The sequence below is a fragment of the Prinia subflava genome, chromosome 22, assembly GCF_021018805.1.
Source record: "Prinia subflava isolate CZ2003 ecotype Zambia chromosome 22, Cam_Psub_1.2, whole genome shotgun sequence".
Classification (NCBI taxonomy): domain Eukaryota; kingdom Metazoa; phylum Chordata; class Aves; order Passeriformes; family Cisticolidae; genus Prinia; species Prinia subflava.
The window spans coordinates 2,828,189-2,844,564 of NC_086268.1; the positions used below are offsets into that span (position 1 = coordinate 2,828,189).

The following is a 16,376-nucleotide window of genomic DNA, read 5'->3' on the forward strand; positions in this document are numbered from 1 at the left end:
GTCCTTACAGCTTGAATTTCAGCCTTTCTTTGCCCATGAGAAAGCCTGGTAAATGGGATTTGGGCTAGGAGCTATAGGGGAGAATATCTTTTAATTAACCAGGAGGGTGGCTCAGGGAAGATCTAGCACTGCCTCTGAGCTGAGTTTCCAGCTCCACTGCGAGGCAGACGGGTACAAATTAAGGCAGAACAATAACTGCAAATCAAATTCCCGATGGCTCCGATTTGCTTGGGCTTGTAGAGGACAGGGATGGCTCCAGAGCTGCTCTGCAGGCAGGGCACTGCCCCTCACCTGGACATTTCCACCTGAGCAGCTCAGGTGAGGTCAACCCACATGGATTTTTTTCTCCCCTGAGCTCAGGGGAGCCCTGTCTCTCTTTTCAAGGCAATGCAATCAAACCTTTCATTGCTCTGCTGGCAGGGAAATATTTTTTTGAGTTTTTGAGCGAGTTCCTCTGCCCAGAAAGCACAAACTGGGCACAGATCCTGCCCCTTCTGCCCCAGCAGCGTGGCTGGGGGCTCCTGCAGAGCAGGGAGGTCACGCTGAGCACGGCCCCACCTGAGAGACACGAAAGGTCACGGCATGACCAAAGGCAGAGCAGGATTTATACCCACAAAATATTCAAACTGTGGGGAGGTTGGAACAGAAGCAAACCTTTGAGGAACAACCGAAAAAAAGACACAAACTGAGGAAAGGCCAGAGATGAGGAGCACAGAGCGCTTCCCGAGCAGCCCCAGTGGGAACTCTCACCTTGTTAAAGGCTGAGTGAAGCAAAAACGAGGCACGGCTCCAAGAGAAACCAAACCAGAGTGTGGCCAGCAGGAGTAGGGAGGTCATCCTTGCCCTGAACTTGGCTCTGGTGAGGCTGCACCTCCAGTGCTGTGTCCAGCTCTGGCCCCTTGGTTTAGGAAGGACCTTGGGATGCTTGAGTGCATCCAGAGGAGGCAGCGAGGCTGGAGAGGGGCTGGGAGCACAAACCCTGTGAGGAACGGCTGAGGGAGCTGGGGGTGTTCAGCCTGGAGAAAAGGAGACTCAGGGGTGATTTTATCACTCTCACAACTCCCTGAAAGGTGGTTTTATCAGGTGGGGTTGGGCTCTTTTTCCAGGCAGCACTGACAGAAGGAGAGGACACAGCCTCAAGCTGCACCAAGGGAAGTTTAGGTTGGATATAGGGAAAAAGTTTTTCACAGAGAGAGTGATAAAGCACTGGAATGATCTGCTGGGGAGGTGGTGGAGTCACCACCCCTGGATGTGTTTAAGGAAAGCCTGGATGTGGCACTGGTTTAGTTGTGGTTAGGTTGGGTTGGACTCGATGATCCTGGAGGTCTCTTCCAACCTGGTGATTCTGTGAATTCCTGAGAATTCCTGTGAATTTTGTGAATTCTGTGAAACTTCCCCATCCCCAGCACCCAGGGAACGGCTGTGCCCGCTCCCGGGATGGACACAGGGATGGAGCTGAGCCCAAATCCTGGATCCTGATCCCCCCAGGCTTCATTCAGCGCTGGCCCAGCCCAGCGCCCTCCCTCCCGTCGCGCTCTCCCTCGCCAAGTCCCGCGGTGTTCTACTGGACAAGGCATGCGAGTTAAATTTACATTTTATTTGAACAATGTTTCATCTTGTTCCTGTGCGGCTCCGCTGGCGATGAGGCAGTGAGAAGCTGATGAAATTTATTCCTGCTCTTGCTGCCACGCTGTATAAATAAAGGGGAAGGAATAAAATACTTCTCCAACAGGAAGTGTGAAGGCTTTAATGCTTTGTTTAAATATGCAGTTGAGAGACTTTATTTATCACGCAGCATCTGTGTGTGCCCACAGCTAAAATTTGCTCCCTAAAATTAAAAGATCTCGCTTTACATGCATTTTTTACCTGTGTCACTCCACCAAGCATGGTGGATTTACCCTTAAATCTATGCTGGGGAAGAATATCCCCCAAAAAGGTGCCCAGAAATAGCGTGGCCACTGTATTCATGTATCTCAGGTACTGTGAACTCTGGCTGGCTGCATTTCCCAAGAATAATTGGTGTATACACACACCCTGGGAGATTTATATTCCCCTGCATCTTGGGCTATATACAATATGATTTAAATGGCACAGGCACTGGGGAAAGTGGACAGTAAAGCGTACAGTATTTGAAAATAAACATAAAGCAAAATGGTTTGACATCCTATTTCACTTAAAATGTAAATGGTGAACATTCAGGGTGTGATTTACAACCTTTTTAAAAGCACAAATGTTTTTTCTTTTTGGCCCCCTCACTCAGATGCCACAAATCAGGAGAATTCTTTGCAGCATCAAGAAATCCCCCGTGGTGGGTTGGCTCCTTTTTGTTGCTGTCCTAAGGAATAGACATGGATCCCCCAGATCAGTTTTCCTCCCTCTTTTTGTTTTTCCCTCTGGTGTCCTGACTTGAAATGTGGCTGTATTGTGAATTTTAGGCTGTAGGCTCTGGGAGAGAGAGGAGGGAGAGGAAGGGGATGCAATGTGTGAGGAGCCTGTTGCTCAAGAGCCCATTTTTGCAGCCTCTTGCTCAGGGTTAACACCTTTCCATGCCTTCCATCCTGGCTGTGTCACTGCTCCCATCACAAGGGCAGTGTGGGAATCCCGAAATTCCCTGATTCCTGCTGAAGTCACTGACCCAGGACAGCATCCAGCTGTGCTCACAACCTCTGGACACATCACTTTTTTGGGTGTCCCTCCTAACCTGTCACTGCTGTATTCCAAAATAGCATCACTCTGTGCTGGTAAAATCCCTGCACCACCTTTCCAACCCTCCCTTCTCCTCACCCACCACCAGCACAGAAAAGGTGCAGAGAGAACCCCCCTGCACTGGGTCTGCTCCCAGCAAAGCACAGGGAAGATACCTGAGGAGTTCTTTCAGGATTGAGCCACTTCTATTTCCAGATCACAGAATATTCTGAGCTGGAAGTGATGCCTTGAGAGGCCGCCTGGAACAGAGGCTGGGCAGTGTTAAAGGAATAAAATAGATATTTATTAAAAGGTTTTTAAAGGACACACCTTGGGCAGTACAAGAGCCTGGCCAGGGCTACACCCAAGATGGACCAGGAGTCATCATGATTTTTCACACTTTTGTGAGGTTTGGTCTATTTTGATTTTGAGGTTAATTGTCCAATTACACTTCAGGGATGCAGTCCCATCCTCCCAGTTTGCTCCCCTGTTGTTTGCACTTTTTTGGGCCCAAAGCTGCAGCAGTGCCCTTGGTTCTGGGGCTGGGAAAGGATTGTTCCGTGGGACTGAGCTGTGAGGAGACCTTGCTAACACATTCTATGAAGTTCAGAGTTATGCACCAGTGCAGTGCAGGATCTGGGAAACACCACAGCTCAAACTGAAGGCAGCAGAAGGGACCCCCAAGGTCCAGCTCTTAAGGGAAGGGTCCACAGCAGCTGGGCAAGACCTGGAACTCAATTTCCAACACACAAACCCAAAGCATCCACAGTGTCTTGTGCTCCAGGGCCATCATCCACTGACCCCTCCTTTGACAAGGCACAAATCCATGGAACCAGAGCTCCAGGAACTCTTCCTGCACAGAGAAGAGGAGGAGCCCACCCCACCAAAGTGATCCTTGTGCAGCTCCGTGGCACCAGCACATCCCGCTCTCAAACCACAGCTACACCTCAGGGACAGCCCAAAAACACTTCCCAGCACCTCCTGTCCCTTTCCCAAGGTTCTGGAACGCAGGATGCTGCTCTGAGCACCTGCTCTGGGTGCAGGGAGGGCTCTGCATCACCTGAGCACACCCCGGAGCCTCCGCCCTCCTCCCGGCCCTACAGCAGAGCCAGCCCCGAGTCTCCAACCTCACCATCCAGCCCTTAAATCTTTAATAACCTTTCTTCTCTTGACTCGGAGCACACGAGCGTGAGCACATCTCCCCAGATCAAACCGAATCCTTAATTTAAGCAGCTGTTAATAAGGGTTAAATCTGCAGGCTGCGGTGGCCCCTCCGCTCCCTCTTCCCTTCTCTCACAATCAATGGAGCGGGAAGCCTGAAGGGTGTCCATTTTGAAAAGCCATAATGAATCATTTTTCCTTAGCAAATCTGGCAAACTTCAATCCTGGTTCCTGCAGCCTCCCTTTCACATGTCCAAGCCCTCTGTGACACATCAAATTTAATGAGACTGCACAGACCTCAAAAAAGGGCACTGTAGCACTGCTGGGATACTTTATTAAGGAGGATCAGACAGAATGTGTTTGCTGTTTAAGAGCCTTTAAAGGCAAATTACACTTCTTTTTGGGGGGATGAGAGCCTCCCATTTTTGTTCAGTCTCTGGCCCTCCTCAAACACATCCTGCAGGCCAATTCAAACACGGAGTTAAGGTTTCTGCAAACAGGGAAAGCAGCAAAATTGGCAGCGAGGGCTGAGAGACCAGCGAGGCTCGATTGAAGGTTGTGGGGTAGGACACACACAAAGGAACGTTCTATTTCACAAAATAATAATAATAATAATAATAATAATAATAATAATAATAATAATAATAATAATAATAATAATAATAATCTGCCTCTGACAAGCTGTGTGAGGGAACACCCCACCCTGCTAGCAGGTGCTGCCCTGCTAGGTCCAGGGAAAGGCCAAGTTAACCCTCTCTGGCTGGTGGAGAGGTGGGAAAAACTTTCTAGAAAGATCACAAAATCCTAGAATGGTTTGGGTTGGAAGGGACCTTAGAGCCCATCCAGTCTCAGCCCTCAGGATGGATGATGTGAGATACGTGCTGAGCCATCCTTGGGGAAAAAACTGGGGCAGCCCATGAAGAATGGGGAAAATGAAACTTTATTTTTATTTTAATGTCCATATAAATAAATAGAATCACCAGAACCAGGCAGAGTTCAGTCTGCAGACTCCAGATTTTGGGGCAAGGGAGGCTCCTTGGCTTTGCTTGGTTTCTTGTGGATGCTGTAAGAGCTACAAATGAAATCCTGGATGGCTTCAGGAGCTTTTTTCAGCCATAACCAGCTCAGGTTATGTCCTTGCAGACTTTTTTTCCCCTCGGAAAACCCCATTCTGTGCGAGGACTCAGCGCTGTAACTTTTGTTGGCGACTGCAGCAGTCTCGTGGCTTAGCAACCTCCTGCTTAATTCAGAGCATCTCTTTTGAGATCATCGTGTTCAGCTCCTCTGCGTCCACCTCTGGCCACGTCCAGCTCTAAAAAGAGCTGTGATTTATTTCAGCAAGCGCCCAGGCTGCTGGAGAAGGCAGCAAAAAGCCAAAATGTCTCTCTCAGCCTATGGATTCCAACCTAATTGGGGTTGGAATTTATAGGGAAATATAAAAATTGGACTGGCTTCCAGAGAGATCTCAAGGGTGCCTAAAGAAGAAGGTCTGTGTCCCAGAAGATTTTTATGTGACTAGAGGAAAATGATAACATTTTTACCTTGTTGGAGTGAGGACCCAGCCTTCCAAAAAGTGCAGTGAGAAATTAAATCATTTATACATCACAAAAGCTTTGGTTGCAGGATAAGCCCAGAGATGTTTCCTTGTGTCAGGACAACTGAGGCAGAATCTGTGGAAGGTTTAATTTGACTTTTCTTCTCCCTCTTTGGCTGTCTGAGGGGGTTTGGGGCTCAGCACAGTGAACTCAGCGGCGATTTGGATCCAGGTCACATTTTCTCTGAGCCACCTGCATTTGGAGTCACAGGAAGAGTGTGGTTAATGGATCAGCTTAATGACATCAGTTCTGATCCATCTCTAATTAAGGGCTCTGCCAGGAATACAGTCAAGCAATTCTAATGGCCCAGAGGAAAAATTGTGAAGTCAGGTAATGAAATTTGCTTATTAGACAAAATGGGCAGAAGGAGTGCAGGGGCACAGAAATCAATAGGGAAACAGGGCAGCAGCATTTCCCGAGCCCTGCACACGGAGAGAGCCCAGAACTAATGAAGTTCAGTGCTCACAAGTGGAATAACAAAACCCTGCCCTGCTCGCAGCCCTGAGGATGATCACCTGGAAAAGGTCCAGTCCATGTCAACTTCTAAACAGTTTGTTCCACGCTCCAGCTTCCTCAGCTGGAGGATTTCATCACTGCTGGGTTTGTGTCTCCCAGGGCTTTTAGAGACAGCTCCACGTCTCCTTCCAGAGCCAGCTCCCTTCTAGCTGTGCCTGTGGTGGGATATTCCCAGGATTTATAGCCGGGATGGTGACACGGCTCTCCAGGATGGAGAAAAGCAGGGTCACACCTGTAGCCTGGAAAATTCTTGGATAAATGCCATGATGGCCCCCATTAGATCCCAATAAACATTATAAGTATCCCTGGAAAATTATTCACTTATGGCCTTTTTACCCAAGGAACTTTTCAGTCTGTTCCCACCTCACCCTTTCCAGTGGAAGACGTCCCTAAATAATTTATGGGTTGGAATGAGAGGATCTTTAAGTCCTTCCCAACACAAACCATTCTGGATTCTGTGATTAGCACAGAGAAGGTGCAGGTTAAAAAAAAAAAAAAAAAAAAAAAAAAAAAAAAAAAAAAAAAAAAAGACAGAGAGAAGCGTGGATGCTGCCAAAAAATTAAAACCTATTTATTCTGTAGTGATCCACGGCGTGCTGGGTAGGGAAATATTTATAGGTGGGATAGCTACAGCTCCAAACCCTTCACTTACAGCCTGGTAGGAGAGGAACAAACCAGATTCACGGGCGGCTTTTTGTTTGGTTGGTTTTCTGAGGGGTTTTAAATATTTTATTTTTTTTAAGGGGAAAAGTTAACTGAAGTTTATGAGCTGGAGCTGCGGAGCAGAGCCTTTTGTGTCTCGCTAGCCCACATAATTGCACTCCCCCCTCCTCTCACCCGGTGGCAAAGGAATGTAGGTGGAATGTCTTTACACGGAGAGCAGCTCACGCAGGGACTGCACAATGAGGGGAAGAAACAGGAGCCAATCTAAGTAAAGGATCAGGCAAGGAAAATAATATTGGGCTGTCTGCTACCACGTCTAACCCCGTGAAATGCTTCCATGAATCCCCTGCTTCCTTCTGTCTTAAAATGTCCTCCTCCTTCCCAGAGGTTCAGGGGACAGATCTTGTTTCAGTCTCCTTTTTAACACTTTGCTTTTCCCCCCATCTCCTTTCATCCTGCTGCAGCAGATATATTTACTGGCAACGGAAAAAATCAATAAAGGAGAAGGAAATGACTTGGCAGCCTTCCGAAGTGTTAAAATAATTCTCATCTATTGTTTCTAAACAATTATTGCCAGCTCAGGAGCTTGGCCTCGATTTTCAGAAGCAACTGGTGATTTTTTTTTTGGGGGGGGGAGGTTCTGGGTTTTTTTGGAGGTGTCCTTAGAGGGACAAGTTTGGCACAGCCACGTGGGAAACACGGAGGCCTCCCCGCCACACTCCTGAATTTATCTGTCCCTTGAGGGATCCCACCCCACGAGTTTAACTTGGGGGCACATTTAAGTAAAACAGCCCTAAGAAAGGCTGGACATCCCATAAACTATCCCAGCTGCCTTTCAGCAGGGAAAACTGGGAATGATATTAGCGACCAACAGCCTGAACCAGGTGCATTCCAACCTGTCAATTCCTCGTGTGAGTTATTGCTACTTAAATACAGACTCTCTGTCCCAGCAGTGAAATATTCTGGCACGTGCTGTGCAAGAACACGGAGATCTGACCTTCACACTGAGCTGCTCCTTGTAAGCTGGAATCTCTCCTGGATTTCTGCAGTTTTTTCCCACATTTTGAGGTGTTATTTTGGAAAATCAGAAGAAGGAGGGCTCAAAATGTGGAGATGATCAAGGAGCCTCTCAGTTCCCACACAAAATATTGCCTTCCCAGCTCCAAGTAAAATCCAAAGAGCTCCATTTCTATTTTGACTTAATAAAAAAAAAAATAGTATTTGTGCTATACAAAAATGGAAGTGAAAAAATAATTTCCAAATGGAAAATTGGAGCTTTTAATTTAGAAGAGGATTGCAACCTCCACTTCAGGAATGCTTCATCTTGAGTTGAAACAAAGTGAATAAATTGTGGGGTTTTTTTTTCCAAAACAATGGTTTTTCACAGAGAGGCAACAGCTTAAATGAAAAGCAATTTTTTATCAATATTTTGGTGGCTTAATGTTTAGAAATTAAGTGTTCTCTGCTTCCACTTCATTGCAGGAGAACACGATCCCATTTTGCACATGTAGAAAATACCAGAATTTGCCTTTTTTTCCAAGATACCTCCCTCCAGCACCTTTTCCTGAGTTAATCACCCTGGTATCCCGATTTGTACCTCACTGAGGTACCAAGTGACCAACGTGGGGAGTGTCTGTGTCTTTCCCATGCCCTGATTTTCCTGAAATGTGTCTTTGGAGGGACCGGGTCTGCCTGAGTGGAGCTGCCCAAGGGAGGACACTTCTGGGCTGAGCTGGTGACAACAAGAGTTTGGTTGGGGGGTGCCCTTCCACTGCCTCCCCTGCCACCTTTGGGGTGTGTTTGTCCTGGATCCCAGGATTCAGCCCTTTCAGGACCTAGAGATCCCCTTTTTAGACCTGGGTATTTCCTTCTTAGACCCAGAGATTCCCTTTCAGACTCAGAGATTCCCTTTTAGACCCAGAGGTGCCATTTCAGACCTAGAGATCCCTTTTTAGACTGAGAAATCCCCTTTTAAACCTAGAAATCCCTTTTAGACACAGAGATTGCCTTTCAGACCTAGAGATCCCATTTTAAGCCTAGAGATCCCTTTTTAGACCCAGAGATCTCCTTTCAGACCTAGCTGATCCCCTTTTAGACCTCGATTTCCCATTTTAGACCCAGAGATCCCTCTTTAAACACTTGCACATCAATCCCACTCCCTCCATGAGCGTTTTTCATCCCAGAAGCATCAATGCCAACAATCAGGAAATTATTCTGATGGAAAAAAAAAACAAAAATCCTCTCCCAGAGTCCAGGTGTGCCCATGCCCAGAGCCCTCAGCAGGCTCCAGCTGAGAGCAGCCGCTCTCCTCCACCATCCCAGCTTTGATTCCTGCTGGGAACGCCAGCAGAGCGCGCAGGGAGGGAATTCCCTGCTGCTCCCCAAGAGCCAAATGTGCACAACCACCCAGAAATGTGCTCCTCTGAGCCTTGGAGGTCCCGGGGAGAGGCCTCTCTGTGTCTCAGCCTGAGAGGAATGGATTTTTTGGGGTGGGAAACATCTGCCCTTCCCTGGGGTCTGCACATGGCGCTCATAATGAGGCCCATTGTGCGCGCACGAGCTCAGATTGGGGAAATGAGGAAGGCAGGAAAGCCTCAGTTGCTGGATCGGATGCCAGCCATGTCTAATGCCTCCAGGATGCCTTCGGAGCCCACCAGGTCCTGCTCGTTTGGTGCCTCCTCTTCCCAGCCATCCCAAAAGGAAAAACTCAAGGTATTGAATTTCCTTTGCGGAAATGGCTGGAGAGAACGTGGAAAAGATTCAGCTTGACCGACCTCAGTGTGTCCAAGGGGTGTGTGGGGTAAAGGAGAGTCCAGCAGGACCTTGTGGGGACACCAGAGGGGTGGGACCCCTCATTGCCACCCCATAAGGGGATGATGCTTCTGTGCCATGTCACAGCAGCCCTCAGATGGGAGAAAATCCATCCAGATTCTCCAGTGTGGAAACCACATCTATCATCCCACAGCAAGGACAGAACAGGGATATTCCCAGCTAATTGGGAATTCCCAGCTAATTGAACAGCAGCCTCAGAACAGGGGATGGATTTAAAGGATCTTGGGAGTCCTGTCTAGGACATTGTGCCACCCTGTGCCCAGGTCAGCTTTTCCCCCATGCAAGCTGGGGAAGGAGCTGCATTTCAAACCAGCACCAGCCTTTGCCAGAGGGGCTCAGAGCAGAAAAATGATGATGGGATTGGGAAAAAAAAAAAAAAAGAAAAAGAAAAAGAAAGAAAGAAAGAAAAAAAAAAAAGGATTCATAAAAAACTAAATTAAAAATCACACCTCGCTTCACATTGGAAATTGGGCTCGGCCACCGGGCTGGGTTTGGAGCAAACCTCTTTAAATGCAACCCATTGAGAAGGGAAATTCTCCCTGGAATCTGGGCTTCCAGCACAGCACCACTGCAGCTCCCCTGGCTCCTGAAATCCCCTGGAAAACTGCAGAAAAAAGGAATGTCCTGGCAGGTCTGGCTGTGGAATGTGAATTTTTTGGGACAAGTCTCTGCAAGAGCTGCGGAGCTGCAGAGACAAAACCTCTGGCAGAGGGTGGCACAGGCAATCCCCTCCCAGCTCCTCTCAGGTCGTGTCTGACAAGGCAGAATCAGCTGTCTGCAGATAAATTTTGGGGTCCCCTCTCCCCCAAAACACACGTGCAGGTTCTGAGTGGCAGACAAAGGGAAACGAGTGCTGCTTTTTCTGGTGTTTCCCTCCTTTCTCTTCATTTCCTCATCCCAGTAGCAAAAGGGGAAATTGAGGGGACAGACACAGCTGAGTTTGCACTGAAGGGGAAGCAATAAAACCTTCCTATATGCAATAACGACGTCTGCCACTCCTAAATATCCCCAAACTGCCAGAAATTAGAAAAAGTTGGGGATTTGGGGGTTTTTTGTTGTTGTTTTTTTGCCCACCCATGATAAAATGCAGTTTTCCTCCACACAGATTTAGAGGGGAGTAAAAGTAGGAATGAACTTCTGTACCTTCTGCTCCTGAGAAATAAATTCTCCTTTAACCTTATGTAGCATCCACCAAACTTAACAGGATCCTTCAGGTCAGAATAGACCTTTAAAATCATCCAATCCAATCATCACCCAGCCTCTAAACGAATAAAACTTATCAAATATTCTCCTTATTCTTTCTCATTTCCCTCGGATTTGTGGCGTTTGTTGTGAATCACCTGCACACCAAGGGTGAAAAGGGAGATTTTATTTTGTGCCAGAAGTTTGTAGCATAGATTTAAGGACAAGGGAGATTTTATTCTGTGCCTGCAGTTTGTAGCACGGATTTAGGGATTTAGGGACTCTGCCATGGGATGTGGGCACGGCCATCCCATAGGAGAATATCCCTGCAGGTTTTTAGGAGGACACAGCCCTGGGGATCAGATTTCATGGACTCACAGAATATCCTGAATGAGAAGAGACCCACAGGGGTCATCCAGTCCCTCTCCTGGCCCTTCACAATCCCAAAAATCCCATTCTGTCCCCGAGAGTGTTGTCCTGGAGCTCTGGCAGTCTTGGTGCCTGTTCCCAGGGGAGCTGTTCAGTGCCTGACACCCTCTGGGGGAAGAATCTTTTCCTAAAATCCAACAAAACCTCCTTTAACACAGCTCCAGTTGTTCCCCAGGTCCTGTCCCTGGTCACAGAGAGATCAGATTTGAGTCCTTGGCCTTTCAGGGCTTCACATCCCAATCCTTCAGAAGGAAATGAGGTTAACTTCCATTTTTCCTTGGAAAGAACCAGGTTGAGGCATTCCTAAAGGGGAAGGGAGCAGCAGGATGTGGGACTGAAGCACTCAGGTGAAAAAAACCCAACCCCAGCACGCTGCTGAATTATTTGGGGGTGTAAAATCCTCCCCAAAACGCCCTGCTGTCAGGCTGGGGAGAGCCCTTTGGCAAGGGGCTGTTCCTGTGTGAAAATCCAGTTGTGAGGGGCTGGGAGGCACAGCTGGACACAGCTGCACACAGCTGTGGGCTGGCACTGGAGCTGCAGCGTTCCAGCACTCAGCTCTGGCATGTGCACAGGAGGCCCTGCAAGGGGAAGAGCAGTTCGCTCCTGGGTGAGCCCCATCCACCTTCTGCCACAGCTCCCAGCAGCTCCAGGCTCCTCACTTCAGCTCCTGCTTCCCCTTTTGTGCTTATTTTATGGATTTCATGGGGAAAAAAATAAAATCTTCCCTTTTGTTCCTTTCTTCTGGCAAGTTTCCAAAGGCTTCAAGCATCTGATGGGACTCTCAGCATCACCACAGGATGGGATGGATAAATCCCACAGCTCCCAGACGTTCAGAGGGGAGAAGCTGCTGCTCCCACAACCTTTCCATTCTCCCAAATTTTCTCTGTTCCTAAACCTTTCCCTGCTCCCTAACCAGTCCCAGAAGGGGAAGAGTGCTTCTCCCCAAACCTTTCCATGCTCCCAAATCTTTCCATGCTTCCAAACCAGTCACAGAAGAGGGAGAAGCTTCTGCTCTCCCAACCTTTCCATGCTCCCAAAACTTTCCATGCTTCCAAAACTTTCCATGCTCCAACTGTTCCATGTTCCCAAACCAGTCCCAGAAGAGGGAGAAGCTGCTGCTCTCCCAACCTCTCCATGTTCCCAAACTTTCCCATGCTTCCCAACCTTTCCAAGCTCCCAAACCTGCATCTGTTCTGTCTCCCTGATCTTCGTGGTGCATGTGGACACGCAGATATTTGGAATTAGCAGCTGCTTGGGAGGGGTTTTGTGTTTGCACAAGAAGCAAGGTCCCAGCAGAGCAGGGAAATGAGGGTGAACGCAGGTTAGGATCTGGCCCACCACATGGAACAGGAGTATTTGGGCAAAAAATTCATTTATTGTCCCCGAGAATGCAGCAAACTCTCAGGAAGTGGCATCTTGTGGGCATTTATTTCTTTAGGAAGCACATGAGATGCCCAGTGGTTGTTCGAAACGGGTGACAAACACCAAAATAAATCAGTTTTCCTTCATTATGAGCAACCAACTATCCATCACCAACACACCTGATGTCCAAGAGATCTTTAACAAGGATTCAACAAACCCTAAATTTGCTCATTCAGCCTCTTGCCAGCAGGGTAAAAACCAAAATAAATGTGTTTTATTTTGTGTCGGCTGCCTTCTGGCCAGATCCCCGAGTCAGTAAAAGGGGAAAGCAAAGTGGGCTGGCTGGAGAGGCTGTTTGAACTCTGCCCACTTACAAGGTGGTGCTTCCGTGGGGGAGACGAGGAGGAGGAGGAGGAGGAGGAGGAGGAGGAGGAGGAGGAGGAGGAGGAAGAGCCCTGGCTCCCCGCTGAAGGCAGCACCAGGAGCCCAGAGGTGCAGCAAAAGGAACTCACCAGGCTGACATTTGAAGGGTTAATGGGATTTAGGCTTTGATCTCCCAAGAAAACACGCTGAAAACGTAGCCCAAGGCGCGCTCACCATTTTGTTTGCCTGTAAAACAATGCAATTTGATTTTTGTTGGCTTGTTGTTTTTAAGTGGAACCTCATGGGTGTTCTGTTAAATTCAGCCCACAAAAGCAATTTGTGTCATTTTAATGCTGCTCCTGTGCTAGAAATGTTTGTTTTTGAATGCAAGTTTTATTGTTTTCATTGTTGGCACATTAAAACCTCGATCAATAAGAAGAGCAATTCGTGATGTGGCCCTTCAAAATTCCAGCCTTATCTGCCCCATAAATTGGGGCAAATTTGAAAGCGTGAGGAATAACACGAGCTCATTCTTTTGGAATATGAAAAGAATGATTCCAGATCCTCTCTGCTTTGACCTGTCCCTATCCATCTTCTGTCTTACCATTTCCAGGAGAGTCAGGCTGAGATACAGCTCTGGGGCAGAGGAAGGAGCAGAGCATTCTTGGATTTGTTACCGTGCTAGTTATAGTTTAGTGCAGGCATCACTTTTAAAATGCAAGAGAAGCCTTCTTTCTGCAGGAAACATCTAAATCTTGACCAGATAAGGAGTTTTTGGGCACAGATTAAAACAATTCTCCCCCAAAATGGGGACAACTCCCACAAAAAGGGTCAGAACCCAAAGCCTGCCCTCAGGTCTGTCTCCTGATCTCCTGCTGGCTTTCCACTTAGCCCTGTACAATTCCTTCTGCCTCTCAGGGCCTCCTTTTCCCACCTTGACCCAGGGGACAGCACCACGATGGGTTTCTTGCTCTCTGATATTTGAAACACGCTCAGAGATTCCTCAGATGGAGGCAGCAGAAAGAAATCATTATTGTTATATTTTTATAGCCCGTTTCTCCCTGCAGGGTCCCGGAGATATTTTTGAGTCTCCATAGTCTTGGGCAAGAAGGAGCAAAGAACAATCAGAGAAAATCTGCAGGAGCAGGAGCAGGACATGGATGATCCTTGTGGATCCCTCCCAGCTCAGGGTATTCCATGATTCTCTGATCGTTGGATGTGGAGCTGCCACTTCCACTTCCCCCAACATCCCCTCCTGATTTTGTTTTTCCTTGAAGAGGCTGGCATTACAAGCAGGAACAGGGGTAGTGTCAGGTATGACTCTGCATGCCTTCACACCTCATGAAATCCCATCCAGAATGGTAAAATTAATGAGGAAAATTGCCTACTGCAGCAATTTCTGAAATAGCTGTAAATGTTTTATTGCCTGAGCATATGCAACAGCAACTTTAGCAAACATGCTCCAGCGGGTGTGGTGGAGAAAGGACACAACAGGATCTTTTGGAGGAGCAGACAGCCATGGCCAGACTCTCTTTCTAAATAAATTGGCATTAATCAGCTGATGGCTGCACAGCTTCCTGTAGCAAACCACACTCAGCAAACACATTCCCGCTGTATCCCCTCCATTTCCTGATAATGCCACCAGAGTGGCGTTTTTCAAAACAATAAATGAGCTGAAAACGTGCCACGGGGGCTGCTTGGGGCCTCAAAATGAAATCGGGTTTGGGTTGGCACCCCAGGAAAGCCTTCAGGGGAATGGGCTTGGAGCTCCCACCAGCAGTGGGATTATTTTATTGGTGTCAAAGCTGTCAAAGAAATAAAAGAGAAGTGACTGCCTGGTAAATTTGGGGGTTCTGGACCAGCCCACAGCAGGAGGGGCTGCACAGGGAGGGCCATTTGTCCACCCAGGCAGGGAAGGACACCCTGTGAGTGTCCAAGGAAACTTCCCAAATCATGCCCAAACTCACTGCTGGTGACAATCTGTCCCAAGGAGCCACAGGAAAGGACTTGAAGGCCAGGGGAGGGCACCAGACCAGCCTGGTGACCCCGTGCTGCTGCTGGACCTCGGTGCCCACCACCTCCCACACACTGCCAGCCCCGCAGCGGGGACAAAGGGCCAGGGTGGCTCTGAGGAGGTGGCAGGAGCCACCATCCCACGGGAGGGATTTGAAAAACCCTTGGGAGTCACTCACTGGGGGTGCAGAAAGGAAACCACAGGGCTGAAGTGGCCACTGCACACCCTGCTAAGGAGATTTGAACCCGAGGGGTGCAGAGCACCAGGAGCTCCCCCAATTACGAAGCTTTTGGCATCTTGCAAGCTCAGCTCAGAGCTGCAGAACTTATTCCTTAGACCAGCAACTGGGGAGAACTCATCTGTATGCTGGAAGTGGCTCCCAGAAAACATTTGCTAAATAATTTAGGAACAAAACCCAGCAATGATAATAAAAAAAAAAAAGGTCAAGAAGTTTGCTCCCAGATGATCTGCAAATACAAAACAGCAATAAGTCTGTCAAATGAACTCACCTAGTGCTACTCTCATATTCCCTACCATCCTCCCAATCCTGACTCTCCTCTGATTCAGCAGCTTTCCTCCTTTTGGCATTTCTGGCTGGCAGGGCTGGATGTACTTGGTTAGAATTCAATACCACGAGGGGGTTTAGTAACTGAAAGCTGCCTTTTTTTTTTTCCCCTTCCTTTTTCCCCTCCTCTCTTCAGCAGCTCGCAAGAGGTAAACAAAAGTTTAGAAGGGTGCCCTGCACGATTAAGGTCGGTCAAGTTTAAACTGCTTCAGTCCTCCTCAGGTTCCACCAGTAAAAGTCAAAAGCTCCTTTTACGTTCTTCAATTAAATTAAAAGAGGAAAAATGAAACTGCTGCTTGAAATCTCTGGGTCAGCTGAAAAATATGAGAGCAGAGCCCTTGCCAGGGTGCTGTAACATGCAGTGGGAGCCTGTCCCTGTGCTGTGCAAAAGAACATTGCCTAAGACAGGTCTGGGCTCTCGTTAAGGCTCTAAACAAAGTGAAGCAAGGAAGAAGAGCATGAGACCAAGGAAAAGAGCACCGAGCTGGAATTCACTTGCTGCTCCCCTCCAGGCCAGGGCTCGGCTCTGTGTGTTACTTTTGAGATCAGTGTGGTGCAGGGGCCTTCAGCCAGAGCCTGCTTTCCATGGGTGCACAGCCAGGGCTGTGGTCCCTTCTGGAACCATCCCTCTACAAGCTCCATCCTCAAACCTTCAGAATCCCTGCAAGGAGGGGAGAGAAATATTAACAGCGAGGAGACAGATGGTGCCATAATAAAATCCTCTCTCTCTTCTTACTTTTTTCCCATTGCTTTTGCTTTTCAGGACAGCTCCACCAAAAGCAGATCGTGCTTGCACTCCACATGTTCATTTTGTGCCTGCTAGAGGATCCAAGGGAAGGGCTGAAAACCTCTCAGAGCTGATGGCACTGATCTGGTGACCTAAGCTCAAACCAAGAACCAGTTACTAGGAAATAAAGACAAACCATGGCTGCTCTCCAAAAGAACTCATAAATCTAAACATCTCCTGCCTGCTCTCCTGTAACAGCTCTAATATTTCTTCTGCTTTTAC

At 48.0% G+C, this 16,376-nt stretch overlaps 1 long non-coding RNA gene across 1 annotated transcript; it reads right to left on the bottom strand.

The window, feature by feature from the left end:
• Positions 1-4,758: 4,758 nt before the first annotated feature.
• LOC134561050 (uncharacterized) lies at positions 4,759-15,478 on the bottom strand. The gene is made up of 3 exons (XR_010082853.1): positions 15,312-15,478; positions 12,938-13,034; positions 4,759-5,633 (listed from the first exon to the last, which is right to left on the bottom strand). It is a non-coding gene; the product is annotated as an uncharacterized LOC134561050 (long non-coding RNA).
• Between the last annotated feature and the right edge of the window lie 898 nt (positions 15,479-16,376).